Below are 17,055 nucleotides of genomic sequence, written 5' to 3' on the forward strand. Positions count from 1 at the left end.
GCTGTGGAAGTGTCATTTTGATTGAAGAAAAGCTCTTAAAGAATTGTTTATAATGCTTAAAAATAAGTGCAGAATTAAGTTTTTAATTTAATGCAAAAAAAAAAAAAAGAAAAAAGAAAAAAAAAGGGTGCTCTTGGAAGAGTTATCTCAAGAGAGAACCATACCAACAGAGGAAACACCCAATGAGGTTTTAACATCCTTTATTATTTTACAATGTTTACTTTGAGCCTGAGCCACACAGTACAACTCTTTTGGGACTCATTCTCTGCCAAGTGTTTGGTTTGGCAACAATCCTACTTGTAAGAAAAATATTTTTCTCTCAAATTATCCTTAACTGACAGCTGGGGAGGCATATAAAAATTGGTATCTGTCTGAAATTGCAGATTAAGAGGAAAACAGAAACTAGGACCCCATTAGGTCCGTAAGGCAGGAATTGCCCCATGGAGCTCTCCTTTGTGGCACTCTGTAGCTACGTGCCCAGCCCTGAGGACAGACAGCGTCTACCTCTGTTCTTGTCAGGTGTGGATCACACTGTCTAGCCCTTCCAAAGCATCCTCAAAACGACAAATTGCAAAGGCTTCTTTTTGCCTTCTGTCCTCAGCTGCACACAGCCCTCACTGGCCATGGTTGACAATCTATCTCAGAGCTGATGTCAGAGGAGAGCATTTTCCATTCTTGTTTGCAAAAGGAGTCTATTTCTAAATAAAGTAAAACGCATCTGTGCCAGCACAATAGAGAAGCTTCTTCTGAGTAGTCCGAGTGTGTGAACTGAAATTTTCTATGATATATGGCGGCAGCCGGCTTTGCCCTTTCATTTGTTTGTTTCTGTTATTTGCCATTATCTCAACCCCGGGTCCCCGAGCTGCAATGAATGGGTGTGCTGATGGGACAGCTGGGCTCTGTATGCTACGGAGCACATCCAAGTCTTTGGGCTCCCTGACGTGGCATTCCTGACATTCACACAACACTGCACCTCCAGATACTTCTGATTTTTGCAGACCCATGTTTCTACCCTGATAAATTAAAACTGTCTCCTTGTGATTCACTTGGGATACAGGAGTGTTGACATAATTATTCCGTATACACTGCACTGGAACACACAGATGAGATTTGTGGATTTCAAGTACCTTAGAGTATTTGTTCAGCAGCGCAAACATTAGCAGCCGTTATGAAGTTCTGCCTCAGGATTGATTGCAGAATGTCATAGCTGACTCAGACATGCAGGAGTGTAATGGCATGTTGTGAAACAGAAAATTCTAACCATCAGCTTGTTTGCATATTTAGAGAGTACTGCTCTTAATTCCTTTTAATGGCTACTGAGACAACAAGGTGGGTATTTAAAGCAGTATTTTCTGTGGAAATACATTCAAGATTAAATGTAGGACTCAATAAACTGCAAATCAAAGCTTTAAACCCAGAACTGTTGAGTTTAAGATCAATAAGCATTTGATGTCATTAAGGTTTGCATGCTTGTTGACTCTGAATGTCTGAAATATTCTGGTTCCTCAGAGGGCTGGAGGTGTTTTTAGGCTTAGCTGTTGAGAACTCTTTTGTAAAATAGAGATATAAACGTACACCAACAACACTGAAGCCAATCTAAAAAAAAATCTGATATTGTTGTTATCTATTTTCACAGTTGTAGAATCTGCTCTGCATGTACTGTTGTGCGCTTCAGCATGATAAGCAAACACATTCCAATAGCACTTCAAGCAGTCAGGCTCAACACTTGCCAAGTACACCTGGAACGCCTCAGCCAGGAGCCCCATTCCAAAGAACAGGCATCGTAGACAGATGCAGTTAAAAGAGCATCTTCTTTCTAGAAATCTTGCAGTAAGGACTCATTGAAAATCTCAATTCAATTCTCCTGTAGTCACAATGAGGCTGAACTTTGCTGCAACATCTGCTGAGTGATGAAGTCTGAGCAGGTCTCCTGAAATCGCTCCCTGCCTCTTATCTCCATGCTTTCCTATCTCTCCTGCTGGCACAGGTATACTGTGGTGATCCAGCTTATGGCAGGAATTCGGGTTAAAACCAGCCCTTGTTTTTGAACAGTTCTGACCCTGAGTCATTTCCCCTATGACCCAAAACAAGGTGAGGAGGAGAGGGGAAAGGAAATAGGGGGATGGGGATAAATTGTCAGTGGTTGAAGAAAGCCTTGAGAACCTGAGAGAGATGGATGCTTCCAGAGGGAGGCTTTGAGATGCCTGAACAACAGGCACCTACTCATGCCTGTCTTCTTTGAAGGTTCCTATATCTCCGTACTGACTAAAGAAGCAGCATAGGCAAATAATTTAGAATACACACTTAATTTATAGACTGCTGAAGCAGGTGACATAAAGTTCCCTGCAGGACTCTGCTGTGAGCAGCGGTGCTTTGATTTCTTTGCACTATATGTGCACAAGATTCATCCCTGATCATTTGTGTAGGAGTTTATTTTCCTGCCACTTGTATCACAGTCTCTAATCCTCTTTGCTCATGTGTAAAACCAGGATTCAGATTTGGGAAATTATTTCTACATCTATTTCATTTGCTATGCACCTATTTTTCAATGTTAACTTATTACTGCATTTTGTTCTTTGAAGTCTTGATAATTTATTTTGTGAATAATTGTTGCAAGGACAAAAGAGAGGAAAAGTAGCTTAAAAAAATGGATCTTTGTGCTGCTTTAAGCTACTGTCATTTATTTATGGAGATTCCTGCCTACAAAACTTGATAAACTGCTTCAATGCTTGGATCATATGCAGTTCTATTATACAAGTGCATAAATGGTACCCAGAGAGCTCAGCCACAGTTTCTGCCTTCTGATGTCCATATTCTGAGGAGTGAATCACCTGACAAGACTGCCACCAAGCAGCATCTCTCTTGCAGCCTGGAAGGCCAACAGTATCCTAGGCTGCATCAGCAGAGGGGCGGCCAGCAGGGTGAGGGAGGTGATTGTCCCCCTGTGCTCTGCCCTTGTGAGGCCCCATGTGGAGTACTGCATCCAGGCCTGAGGCCCCCAGCAGAGGGGCGACGTGGAACTGTTGGAGCAGGTCCAGAGGAGGAGCATGAAGATAATCAGAGGGCTGGAGCACCTCTCCCTCAGTAAGGACTTCCTTTTCTCTCTCAGAGTGACTGAGGAAGCTGGGCTTGTTCAGCCTGCAGAAGGGAAGGCTCAGGGGAGACCTCACTGCAGCCTTCCAGTACTAGAAGGGATCTTATAAACAGGAGGGAAATCAACTTTTTAGATGGGTAGATAGTGATAGGACAAGGGGGGATAGTTTTAAACTATAAGAGGGAAGATTTAGATTAGATGTCAAGGGGAAATTTTTCACTTAGAGGGTGGTCAGGGATAGGAACAGGTTGCCCACAGAAGCTGTGGATGCCCCATCTCTGGAGGAGCTCAAGGCCAGGGTGGATGGGGATCAGAGCAGCCCGATCTAGCCCATGGCAGGGAGTTGGATCTTGATGACCTCTAAGGTCCCTTCCAACCTAAGCCATTCTATGTCTCTATGATTCTCTTGCATCACCAGTTGCCCTCTGCTTCTGTGCAGTAAGGCTGGCAGGACTCCAGCTGCTCTGCCTAGGTGGACCTGTGAGGGAACGTCTCTGCTCGGCAACCAAGATCTGAACCATGGTGATCATTTTTCTCAGCACTGCAGATCTCAGCATGTTTCCTTTGGGCAAGCCTCATCTCTAGCCTAGCTACAGCTGAGCTCGCCTGGTCCCTCTGTGAGCATTGCAGAGGAACAGGCACTTGTGGCTCTGATTCATCCCACCCCAGAGCAGTTACAATTCAAATGAATTTCTGCCTCCGCCTTCCTTCTGGGGATTATAAATTTATCTCCATTGACTATAAAGGGAAATAGGAGTTAGTGCCTGGCGACCATCCCTTAATTAGTTCCCTTCAGACACAGCTTCATTTCAGGACCATGCATAACGAGATCGGTATAACTTCATTTAAACTGGCTTTCAGTACAGGGCTTGTTGCCCATGGGTTACACAATGTGAAGGTTTTATCTTTTATAATCTGTATAATAAAATGAATTTTGCAAACTGCCAAAGCTATTCATCAAACAGCAGTGGTTACCAGATCCTGAGAGCTTCCTTAGGAAATACTGGAGAGATTAACTGCAGGATACCTTCAGCTGATGTTTCCAGCCACAGACATTGGATAAGTAGTACGGCTTCTCATTGCAAGCAGCAGGATGAATAGGTTGGAGCACAAACCCAGGGTCTTTTTGTTGTTCCTGCTTTTAAGTATCCCCTCCGATAAGGCAGAAAATGGCAAACCAGCATGCCAGTTGCTGGAGAGTTAAGATTAACCACTGCTCCTTAGACTTCTGGCTGAATTAGGAAGTGAACAATTTCTTTAGCCACTTTCTGAAGTCCTGAAAACAACAGAAAATATCCTTTTACAAGTCAGCCTCTGAAGTGCTCTTAAAACGTATTGTCAGAAACAATTGCAAAATGTGGAAAAACATTTAACTGACCTAAAATTTTACAAAATCAAACTGAATCAATTGCCCAGGTGTTAATTGAATAACTTCTGAAAAATATAAAATGAAGTATTGTTTTAGAACTTTCTGTTTACTTTCCCTCGGGTTTCTTTGTTTCTAATTAAACTGGTTTGCTTATTTGTAAAAGCATTTCAGCCTTTAAAATATTGTAATCATACTTTCCACAATAAGGATCACAAAAACAAAATGCAGAGCCTCCTCCCAGTTATGCACACTGGGTACTGTTGGATGACAACAGATACCCTGAAGGCAGGATTGTGCTTTATTGCTATTTTCTACATAAAAAGCATGAACAAATAAAAAGAAGTTGTGATATTTTATACTATGGTTGGTTATGAGCTTCTATAGAGCCATGTATTAAGATTTCTCGTTGTTGCCACTAGAGAGCAGTGTATGTCTTCTGAGTTTAGAATACAAATTTCTTAGCAGGTAACCTCCAGACCTTACTTCCTATATTGTGCTATTCTCTTAAATTCCTCCTGAAAGGTGACACAGGATTTGTGGAAAGAGCCATAGAATAGCATATACTAAACATATAAAGCAATAGTAGCTGCTATTTGCTAATTTTTGTTGAAAATGATGAGCTCCAAAATAGAAAGGATGAAAAAATGTTGATTTCATGATGTTCTTCTGCTGACTTACAGGAAATCAATCAATTAAAATGATGTTCCCAAGATTTATGTAGTGGGAGCAAAATGCGTCCCACAGTCTATGAGCCTCCTGAGCCTCCTAAGAAGGTAGAAGGGGAAAAAATGCAGCTATCATAGATTGAAGGGACATCAAGGTTGTCTATACTTGACTGCTGAATTTACTGCTATATTCCTTTGTAAAACGTACTGCTTTGGTCAGCACTATTGTAGTCAAAGGACATAAGAGCACTGTGCTTAAAAGGAGTCACTGTCAGTCCATTATGACACATTAAACAAACTGATTTCATTGACTTCTACAGTTCACTCTCTCTGTTCTTAGAACTATTCTGAAGTCAGCCTTTTCTTGTTTAATGCATCTGGAAGTAAAGAATGCAGTCAGATAAGAGGTGACTCAGGTCTGCTTTCCCACTGCCCATCCCTGCTGGAATAAAGCTGAAGTGCCAGTTAATGCAAAATTAAGAGGCTGTGCCTTCCAGAGCTTTACTCAAACAAGCTATTGCTCAGATGCGAAGTGGGCTGTGATTCAAGTGTTGCACATTTCTGATGAACATGATTAAAAAAAAAAAAAGCTGCATAAAAAAATGAATGCCAGCATCATTACAAGGAGACACTGCTGAACAGATGGGCAAGCTTCTGGCAGGGGGACTTCAAAAACTAGCATCAGTGACTTGGCTGCAGGGCAGGAGAGAGAGGGAGAAAGGGGGGAAAAGGAGAAGAGAAGAAGGTGAACAGATGCCCAAACTTTAGCAGCATCCTAGGTAACTCAGAGCAGCAAAGAAAACTGCCTTCTCTCTTACCTTCGAGAAAAAACATGGAGTTTATTTTTAGGTGCCTCCCCTTGTTGGTGTACTTAAGAACTAAGGTGCTGCTCCTTAGGGAATCATAGAATCATTACGATTGGAAAAGACCACTAAGATCATCATGTCCAACTATCAACCCATCCACACCATGCCCACTAACCCATGTCCCTCAGTACCACATCCACCTGGCTCTTCTCACCCAGGTGTGGTGGCTCTGCCACCTCCCTGGGCAGCCTGTTCCAATGCATTATCACTTTTTCTGAGAAGAAATTTTTCCTGACGTCCAACCTGAACCTCCCCTGGTGCAACTTGAGGCCATTTCCTGTCGTCCTATTGCTGTTACCTGGGAGAAGAGGCTGACCTCCACCTCGCCACAACCTCCTTTCAGGCAGTTGTAGAGTGAAAAGATCTCCATTGATCCTCCTCTTCTCCTAACTAAGAAATCCCAGTTCCCTCAGCTGCTCCCTATTAGACTTGTGCTCCAGACCCCTCACAGCTTTGTTACCCTTCTCTGGACACACTCCAGGGCCTTTATGTCTTCCTTGTAGTGAGAGGCCCAAAACTGAACACAGCACTTGAGGTGCGGCCTCATCAGTGCCAAGTACAGAGGGGTAGCATAAGCATGATGCCAATGCATGACTGAATCTCAAGAGTGACTGGTTCTGATGTAAGGGATACTGTTTATACAGATAGAAGAATAAAAATAATGTACAGTTGACAGCCTTTAAATGTTATAGAGAGACTGAACAAAAACAAACCAAAAGAACCCCACAAAAACAATGCTGCCATTGCTCTTGCTGTTTTTGGGATAAATGGCATCCTGCAAGGACAGAATTGTGGCCTTTTCTATATGTTACCATGAGCTTGCTGAGGATTCTTCTGTTTGAAGAATTCCCCTCCGGATTTTTTCTACAGCGTTTCTTTGTCACTCACTGTGTAGACTGTGTATATTCTTCTCAGTTGCCCATGGGATCAACTGGAGGATATGCATGGGGGAAGAACCTGCAGCCACCACAGTGGATTGAAAAGTCCCATTTGTGTAGAGAAAAAACTGCCAGAGGCTATTGAAATCCATATTTCTAAAAGTGCTATTGAGAATTTGGCTAGGGCAATACAAATGAGCATCATATCCAGGCCCCTTCATTTCTTATTATTTCAGTATAAAAGAAGTCAACTGAAGTCAAATTTTCATTTTTGTCTGGTGGTGACCTTGTGCTGTTGGAATGAGGCTGTTATAAGTCAAATAAGAAGCAGGAGCACAGCTTCCATTGCTGACTGTAGTGCTTCCATCCACATCTTAATCATATGCTTTCTGAAATGTTTCTCTTAATTTCCCCAGTGACCAGCTCTTTTGAAGTTTTAATATGTGACCCATTGCCATCTGCGTGAATAAGTTTTTTTTTCTATTTTCTCTTTTGCTAGGCTCCTTGGAATGTTACATTTCTGAGCTCTAGCCTTTTTAATCTCTTGATATACTAATGAAAAGTATTCTCATAAACCTGTCCTTTCATCATACCTAAGTTATGCAACAAACCTCTACAGTTTATCTTGGTCAGATAATCTATTTTAATAGCATTTAAATACATGAATAGATAAATGTGAACTTCACTCAGGTCATTTTTATCATATCAGAATGCTATCCACTATTTACTATATTGTAACTAGAGCTGATCAAAAAGAATGAAAATGGTGTCCATGACGACTGCTTTCATTTTTCAAGGATTTTGAGTTTCACAGTTTTTTTCTTCCAATTTTGGTATGAAAACTTTATAGGTCTGTGTCCATTTTCAAAGACAAAAGAGTAAAGAAAGAGGAAAAAAAATAAGAAAACACATCTTTTACAATCATTTCTGAGACTTCAGTCCTGTCTCAGCAGAATCAGACCCTGACTGAGGAGGAGTCACTTCTAGCAGCAGACAATCTTTGGCATAAGGTTGAGCTATTTGAGTTCTGTACATTTGAAATTAGTTGAGCACAGATTCTCACTAGTCACTGAGGCTGAACAAAAGAATGCAGAAATCACCTCTAAGAGAGAAGGAAGAAATTGGAGAATGAGGCCTGAGCACTGTCCATCTTGTTTCCATTTAGAAAGCCTCAACTTAATAAGTTTTTTATTGATCAGCAGGTCTTTAACATAACAACAAGAGCTCTGAGGTACTGGGTAAAAGAAGGTCATTTTGTATGTTCATGTTCCTATCTGAATGTATTGATGGGTTTATTGTACAGATCCACCAAACTCAATAGGCAGCAAAGTGGGCTTTGGATAGGAGAGTGATGAAATGAAGACTAGGAAGGCTTCATATTCCAGACTGGGTCTGAAACTGTTTTCTAATTATAAGCAACCAAACAACTGTCAATAGAAAATAATGACTACCAGGCGTATAGCTGGTGTTGCTGAGAAGACACTGTCAGAGAAACCCAAAAGTGTATCATTTGAGGGTGAAACTTAGCCACCATAGTTCAGGGCTGAACTTATGTTGACACAGATCATAAGAAATCAAACTGTCATAAATTCAAACCACTCCACACTCTTTAAAATATATTGTTGATATTTTGGAGAGGTTAGGAATCTTACATAGTTTATGGGTTGCTGTGTTTTCATCAGTCTCCTCAACCAAAGTTTCCCAGAGCCTCAGTCATCTTGCATCCTAAAGTGTGATGCAGCTACAGGGAAACAAAGGCTCTGTGGGCCTCCACCTGACCCTGCTAAAATGAAGCATGCTGGGCCTGTGGGCACTGTGGTAGCACTTATCCTGGGGAAGGAGCACAGGTGCTCACCTCTCACATACCCTTAATACCACCTTGTGCAGCACTCAGGTTCACAAGTTGTAAAAAGCTGTTGTGGCTGCGTGGCCAGGCAGATGCTTCTGCTCACAGACATTATCAAGGTCTGTGGACCAGACCTTGCTAATACAGACACATTTAATGTGTTGACAGTATTTTAGGCATTTCTAAGCAATAATTGTCTCTATAAGAGCTAAAGGAAATTTTCTGCCTGGAACTGGCATTTTCTTGTGAGAGCAGGTTAAGTCTGGTTTGAGTCTGGTTTCCAGACATGTAGCAAAAGTCTTCTATAAAAATCATATCCTAAAGCACACAGTTAGAAGCACACAGGTGCATCACACTGTGCTCTGTAAACGCAGGAGAGGTAAGTGGGTGGAAGGATGTTATGGAACTGGAAGATGATCTTCATATTTCCCAGTGCTCTCTTCTTCCTGGTAAAGGATCTGAACGATCAGTACTAGGATAATGAACTTCACATCATCTGAACTTTCCCCAGTTATTTAACAAATTACTCGATATGAGAAAGAATCTGACCTTGGAATGAGTTACTTAATGGGCCAGTGATTAACTGAAATCAAGCAAGTATCATTTCCAATTAAGAAGCTGGAACACATCAGAATGCTGAAGTGAAAACTCACACACAAAAAGGAGAAGGTGTTTTTCATTTACTGGCTCAGAACACACATATTTTTTAATTCTTCAAAGTAATTTACAAACTTTGGGTTTGGAAACTGTATCTTTTTGGAAGTCATTCAGGATTTTCTTTCCTTTTTATTCTCGCCTATCTTCTCTTGACCCTACCTGTTCCTTCCTTAGAATGGGAAATAGGGGAGAGAAATGACACAAAGAGAAAGAAGTAAACAATTGCTATTCATTTTCTTATTGCACCAAAACAGCAAATGTATTTTTGTTTGTTTGTTTCTGAATGATAATTTTCTTTTTTCTCTTATAAAGAACCAAAACTACTTATTTATTGAGTCTGGCTGGGATCTTTTGTTACGTGATACTTTTTTGTCCTTTATTCATTACATGTCAACTTTATAAATACAATGTTTATAGGTTTAGCACAATGTTATTAAACAGCCATGTCATATTGGCTGTTATGAATTTCTGTGTGAAAAGCAAATGATGCTGGAATATTAAGTTTAATATCATTATTTATCACTGAACCTGATAAATGGCTCTGATAAAAATTTTAGTCACTTTAATTCATTGAGGACTAAGATAACCAGTTCATTATAGTGAATTACAAAATAAATCAAACTGTAGCTCACTCTCAGAAAATACCCCAAATTTTCTCTTTTTCAGCACATTATTAATAGTTTCAGCTTATAGCTTTAAGAAGCAAATTAGTATTGACTGACTGACAAGCAAGAGATTATAAAAACATTCTATGCTTTTTACTAGAACTGTTGGAGAAAATCTGTAGGTAAAACATTTTCATAAAGTAATTGCTCAGCCAAAATAGGATCTGTAAATTCTTATATTCCAGTTTCATCATTCAAGATTTTCTTCTTCAAAACAAAACAAAATGCCACTCCAAAGAAGGCTAGGAGAGGAAAAGTAAGGAATAGCTAAGGAAGCTAAGCCTACTCAAGAAGGTCTTGTTCATGGAAACAACTAGAGATGCAAGCAGGATCCTGTTCTGGTAAAAGTAATCTGGCAAAAGCAATCTGATCTATCCAGTGGAAGCTGGAAAGTAATTCATCTCATTCTGAAGGGGAGTGGAGAAGGAGACTACACAGCCTCTCTGGACAGCTTGTTCCAGTGCTCTCTAACTGTCACAGTAAAGAAGTTTTCCTCATGTTTTTATGGAACTTCCGATGTTCCAGTTTGTGCCCATTGCCTCTTGTTCTGCACCACTGCAAAGGGCCTGGCCTCATCTACTTGACTCCCACCAATTAGATATTTATAAGCATTGTTAAGATCACAGAATCACAGAATTGTAGGGATTGGAAAGGACCTCTAGAAATCATTGAATCCAACCCCCCCTGCTAAAAGAAATTCCCTACAGTAGGCTGCACATGTAGGCATCCAGATAGGTCTTGAATATCTCCAGAGAAGGAGACTCCACAACCTCTCTGGGCAACCTGTTCCAGTGCTCTGTCACTGATAGTTAGTAAGTTCTACCTTATGTTAGTATGGAACTTCCTGTGTTCCAGTTTCTGCCTGTTGCCCCTTTTTCTATTCCTGCACGCCACCAAAAAGAGTTTGCCTCCATCAACTTGTCTCCTGCACTTTAGATATTTATAAACAGTCATGAGATTCCCCTCAGCCTTCTCTTCTCCAGACTGAACAGTCCCAGACCTCTCAGCCCTTCCTTGTACAGGAGATGCTCTAGGCCCTTTATGATCTTTAGCAACCTCCGCTGGACTCTTTCTAGGAGATCCCTGCATTTTTTGAACTGGGAAGCCCAGAACTGGACACAGTAGTCTAAATGTGGCCCCACCAGAGCAGAGTATGGGGGGAGGATCACGTACCTGCTGGCCACATGCTTTTCAGTGCCCCCAGGGATACCGTTGTCTTTCTTGGCCACAAGTGCAAACTGCTGGTTCATGGCCAACCTGTTGTCCACCAGAATACCCAGGACCTTCTCTGCAGAGCTCCTCTCTAGCAGGTCATTCCCTAACCTGTACTGATGCATGCAGTTATTCCTCCCCAGGTGCAAGATTACACTTGCTGTTGTCGAACTTCTTCACCCAACGCTCCAGTATGAATGGCAGCACAGCCTTCTGGTATGTCAGCCATTCCTCCCAGCTTTGTATCATCAGCAAACTTGCTGAGGGTGGACACTATCTCTTCACTCAGGTCACTGATGAAGATGTTGAACAAGACCAGACCCAGTACTGACCAATGGGGAACACCACTGGCTACAGGCCTCCAACCGGACTATGCGCCACTGATCACAACCCTCTGAGCTCTGCCAGTCACCCAGTTCTCAGTCCACTTCGCTGTTCACTCATCTATCCCACATTCCTAAGCTTATCTACAAGGATGTTGTTGGAGACAGTACCTTGCTGTAGTGGAAGTACACAACATCCACCACTCTCTGCTCATCAACACATAGTATCATAGAAGGCTACCAGATTGGTCAAGCATTATTTCCCCTTTGTGAATTCACACTGACTACACCTGATAACCTTCTTCTCTTCCACTTGCTTGGAGATAACATCCAGAATAAGCTGTTCCATCAGCAGTACATCAAAGTGCAGAACTGATCTGTTCTAACTTTATCTAAGCCTGAATAATATTCCCAGTGATGCTTCTTATTTGAAATTACTGATTTTTGAAAGTTCCAACCTCTCACTACTTACAAGATTTGATGTATGTAGCAGGTTTGGGAATTTAGTAAGCAAGTTTTGAAAAGTCTGCTTATCTGCATTCCAAGATAATTGTGAAGATTTGTACTTCGAGGTCTACTGAAATTCCATCATCCTTTACTTGAGGAGAGTATGGAAATAAGTGAGAATGCGCTTTAAAAATATTAGCAATCTTTACTGTCGTATAGTACTGAATGCTGCAGTACGTTGCCAGCATACTTAGAAACAATAAAACTTGGATGCCCAGAAGGAACATGAACCTTGCTCTCATCCGTACTTGATTTCATAAAAGCAGACAAATGCTCTTACCACACCGTAAAGTATGTTCTTCTACTCCACCAGCAAGATCACTTATGACTGTAAGTTGGCTCCCAGATTCTTGTCTCCCCACTTTTAAAAATGAACTTAATTCAGTATAGAAAAGAGGTTGCAAATGGCTTTGTTTCTTTAGGGCATTTGCAGAATAAGGAAGAGGCAGTCTTCATATAATTAAGAATCTACAAGTAAAAGGACTCGGATCAGTGCTGTTTTAGAATTACATCTAGAGGAGACTGCTGAGGTCACTGATTTTATTTTTAGTTACTAACACATTTGTTTCAACTGCAGAAGCTGCTCCTCAAAAGAACTCAGAGAACAAACATCCTTATTCATTCCTTTTTTTTTTTTTTTAATGAAACCAGAAAGCCTTGAAGATTAAGCTACTTATCAACACTTTCAGTGAATGTTCTTTTTTTTTTTTTTTTTTTTTTACATGGCCTATCTAGCTGAAGCCTCGAAATCAATTAACTAAAAGGTCTCCATCACCTCTGGAATTTCACTCCGTCGCATCAGTAATTACAGAGGGTCTCCACGAAGCAGCAGGCTTCGCAAAGAGTTAATTGAAATGCAGGAGCAGCTTAATACTGATTCAGCAGACTTAGCTGTAAACTTCAAAGGAATTGTGATTTACCATTTGGTTCTTTATTTGTCTATTTAAATTAATCATGTTGCTCGTAGGCAAGAGAAATGAAATGTAGGGAATTCATTCCAGCATAAATGTTAAGACACATTAGTCTTGTGAGATACAAACTCAGAATTTATATTTTATTTTTATGTTTTTCATAAAATATTTATTTCAAAAAATATTTATTTCATTTATTCGTCCTTGCAAACACAGAATTTACCTCCAGGCCTATGAACTGTACACCACATTATTGATCTTCTGTGCACTATTGTAAGAAAACACTCCTAGGGCCTGATTCAAGTTTTACAAAGGTAATACAAAGCTTATCAGATCCATGGTTTGCTTACCAGGAATCTCAGTATGATACATCTGACTTTAAATAGATACCTGTGGCTCTTTGGCCAGGTCTGGACATCAGAAAATCCCTCTTTTTTTCTGTAAGCTCCTTATAGGGTAACTGCTGCTGCTTCAGAGACAGACATAGCTTTGCTTCCTTCTCTTCGCTGGCACTGCTCCTATGGTCCTATTACTGGGGAAGATCTGCATGCTACTTGTCCTGCAAAAAAATCTCTTCCATTGTGTCTGCCTGCAATGTCTGAGAAGTGAGTGATTGCTGTCAGCCAGGCAGCTAGCGCCATCCCAAGCACACAGAGACACCTATCACACATCTGTCTGGTGATGATTCTTCTGGACAAGCCAGCTAATACGTGCTATGAGTCACTTGCTTCCTCCTTGCTGTAGGTTGTGAAAGTTGAAGGGCAACTCTGCCCTCTGTGCCATGTGGAGTCATGCATATAATGGGAGGAGAGGAGCTGGAGGGGAGCTTCTGGCCCACACCGCCATTATGCTGAAAAGGTTCCTGCATGCCAGGAGGGTTGGCAGGGATACAGGCAAAGAAACACTGGAAAGAAAAGCAGTGCCATCCTGTGGTGACAGCACCTGGTGGAAGAGTAGAGGTGAATCTGAAAGGCTCTGAGGAGGTCAAATAAACTCAGCCTGCCTCACCCCCAGCTCCAAGGAAGGACAGGATACATACATCTAATTCCTGACTCCTTTGTCCCGTAGTAGGACAGGACCATGGTGTCAGTGGCCTGTGCGTGGCACAGAGCTGCATGTAGCAACTTGCCAGGGCTGTGCCTTGGCCTTCATACCTAGTTGGCAGTGTAGTGCTAGAGTGCAATCGTCAGTGTTGTCCTTTCCCCAAACATTACAGGAGAGTATGCATTCCTATCAGTGAATGAACCTGTCAGTACTACCTCTGACTTTTTCCCATGTGGAGCTGAGCTGTGAGTCCTCCTCAGGGCCTCCTCCTGCCCACAGCACTGACCAGCACAGTGCCCATGGAGGCTGCCTGCTGCATTCTCCCAAGGAAATACTTTCCCTTCCCACAGCCGCAGGTGTCTGGGGATCTCTGACTTGAAGAGCAGGTACAGATAACCCCATACATCTCCCTGGCACCGACGTGCCACGCATTCTTGTTGGACCACTGTGGAAATCTTTGGCATTTTGCCTATGCCTCATCACTCTGAAGTGGTGAGAGAGTTAAGAGAATGGAACAGCTGTCTTTCCTCTCCTATAGCCTGCTTCAACCTGCTACACACTGCAGTGACTCACTTGGGTTGGGTGAGACAGTGTGACTTTCCACTGAAAACTGCATTTTCCCATTCACAACAAAGTGAAGAATGCCAGGAGGCTGTCTTTGGTATCTCTCTAAATAGAGTGCCTCTGTATCTTCCTGGGGTCCTCTACAAAACTATAGCATCATAGAATCATTAAGGTTGGAAAAGGCCACTAATATAATCTAGTCCAACCATCAAACCACCTCCACCATGCCCACTAAACCATGTCCCTAAGTGCCACATCTACTTGTTTCTTGAAAACCTCCACATGTGGAGACTGCACCATCTCCCTGGTCAGCCTGTTCCAATGCCTCACCACTCTTTCTAAGAAGAAATTTTTCCTAACATCCAATCTGAACCTCCCTAGTGTACCTTTGGCCAAAATGCCAAAATGATTATCTATACCTCAGTAAAGACAGAACCCTGAAAATCTTACCCACAGAGAAAGCAAGGATAGGAAGTCTTCACATTTCCATGAATTAAACTGAACTCTTTCCTATGGAAACCATCAAGAAGTGTAGTTGCTTAGATTTTCCAGTTAGATGCATATCTTCTCCTTACAATTTTCAGGATGAGTAGAAATCTGCAATTAGATATTAAAATTGGAGTGAGTGCAAAGTCTACTGCAGCTTTCTTTGAAGTGAGAATGGTCAGTTGGTAGCACTGTTACCCTTGTCATCATTTTTGCACTTCTGTTTTCTGTAAATACAAGTGTAATTACAGTCTCATTGTTATTAATTACTGTCATTACAGGATAATGCTATTCTGAAAAAAAATACTGTGGTAAAATAGATCCTTTACTCAACAGCAACACCCTCCTTGATTTTTTCACAGCAGTACCTCTTACTTCAAAGATTAAGGCTGAGATTTTCATAGTAGCTCCATCCTCCTCTTGAATTTAAATGTGATACCAGCATCTAACCCCCTTAGGATTCTTTGAAGCTCCTAGCTGGAAAGTGTTTTTTCAGTGAACCAATGCAGTTAACACCAACTATCCTTGCTGTTCTCTGAGATATACCATTTGCATATCCATTTCTGAGCAGTAATAACTGTGTGGTTCTAGAAATCTTGTGAGAGCCATGAAAATGTACAGAAATGTACATATGTGTAGGTATGATATGAAGAGACAGGGCTGACAGCTGCCACTTGAGGTTTCTGTGTACTGAGGGACACTCTCGCATTGAGCAGTATGGGAGTAGGGATTAGAGCCAGTTGGCTCTCAGGACATTGGCTGTGCCTTTCCGTGAACCTCATTTACCGCAAAACTGACTGTAAAAATGCTACCAGGCTCCTGTTTTGTCAGGGTGCTTTGTTTTAACAAGGTATAAAATGCAGTACGTGAGAAGTCCTTCATTGGGAATCAATAAGGAAAGTCAGGGTACTGGGAAGCATCACTTAATGAGTGGAACATTTATTGCGGTTATCTGAAACATACAGTGCTGACTGCAGAATACTGAAGAAGCATTTCAGAGCCCGGTCCTGAGAAATACAGACCTCTATTAGAAAGGTTTGATGGCTGTAGCTTCCCTTGTGGTCAGTGCCAGAAGTGTCATCTGAGTCCAAGTGTGAGCCCCATCTCTCTTTCCCATCAGCATCTGCTCTGCTTTAGGTTGACTGCAGGTTTCCAGTTTACAGACAGTTCTAGAGATTTCCTGCCAGAATACAATTCATGCTGCAAGTTTTTTGTGTAACTGAGCAGGCTATGGATGTGTTAATCCATGTGCATCTGTATGTCTACGTGCACGTGTTCATACCCCTACCCATGCACCTGTACACCTCTTCTAAGTAATCTTCTGTAGCTGAAACTGTTTTCTGCAGCTTCTTGATTGTTCTCTGGTTTAAGTACTTCTCTGTGTTTGTTGCAGTTTAAATACCACCTATCACAAGCATTTTAGGACTAAACTGTGTGTTTAAAAACAATTTTATGTGCAGCAAGTCATCAGACATCAGTAATTTTAGGAGGTTTAGAAAAACTCATAAAGCGTAATTTCTTCCTGTTCTTTTCCCATTTCTCCCATAAAATAGAAATAGGGCACTCCTGTGGGAATGGAAAAGAGGGATAGAAAAATAGTTGGAAGGATTCTCAGAACTCCAGTGCTGGAGAGCAGAACCCTCAACACCCCTGGAGTGCAACCTAATGTATCAGCAGGAGAAAAGGAACACTGGAGCAGGTTACCCGGAGAGGTGGTGGATGCCCCATCCCTGTAGACATTCAAGGTCAGGCTGGACAGGGCTCTGAGCATCCTGACGCAGCTGTAGGTGTCCCTGTGCATTGCAGGGGAGCTGGATTAGATGGCCTTTCAGGTCCCTCCCAACTCAAACAATTCTGTGATTCTATGACATCAGAGGGACAGTGCCACCCATGGCAGCTCTCTGCCTACAGGTCTAGGAGCAGAGGACATCCCTCACCTGAATGGCCTTGGAGTCCTGAGGCATGGAT

The sequence above is a fragment of the Numida meleagris genome, chromosome 1, assembly GCF_002078875.1.
Source record: "Numida meleagris isolate 19003 breed g44 Domestic line chromosome 1, NumMel1.0, whole genome shotgun sequence".
In the NCBI taxonomy this organism is placed as follows: domain Eukaryota; kingdom Metazoa; phylum Chordata; class Aves; order Galliformes; family Numididae; genus Numida; species Numida meleagris.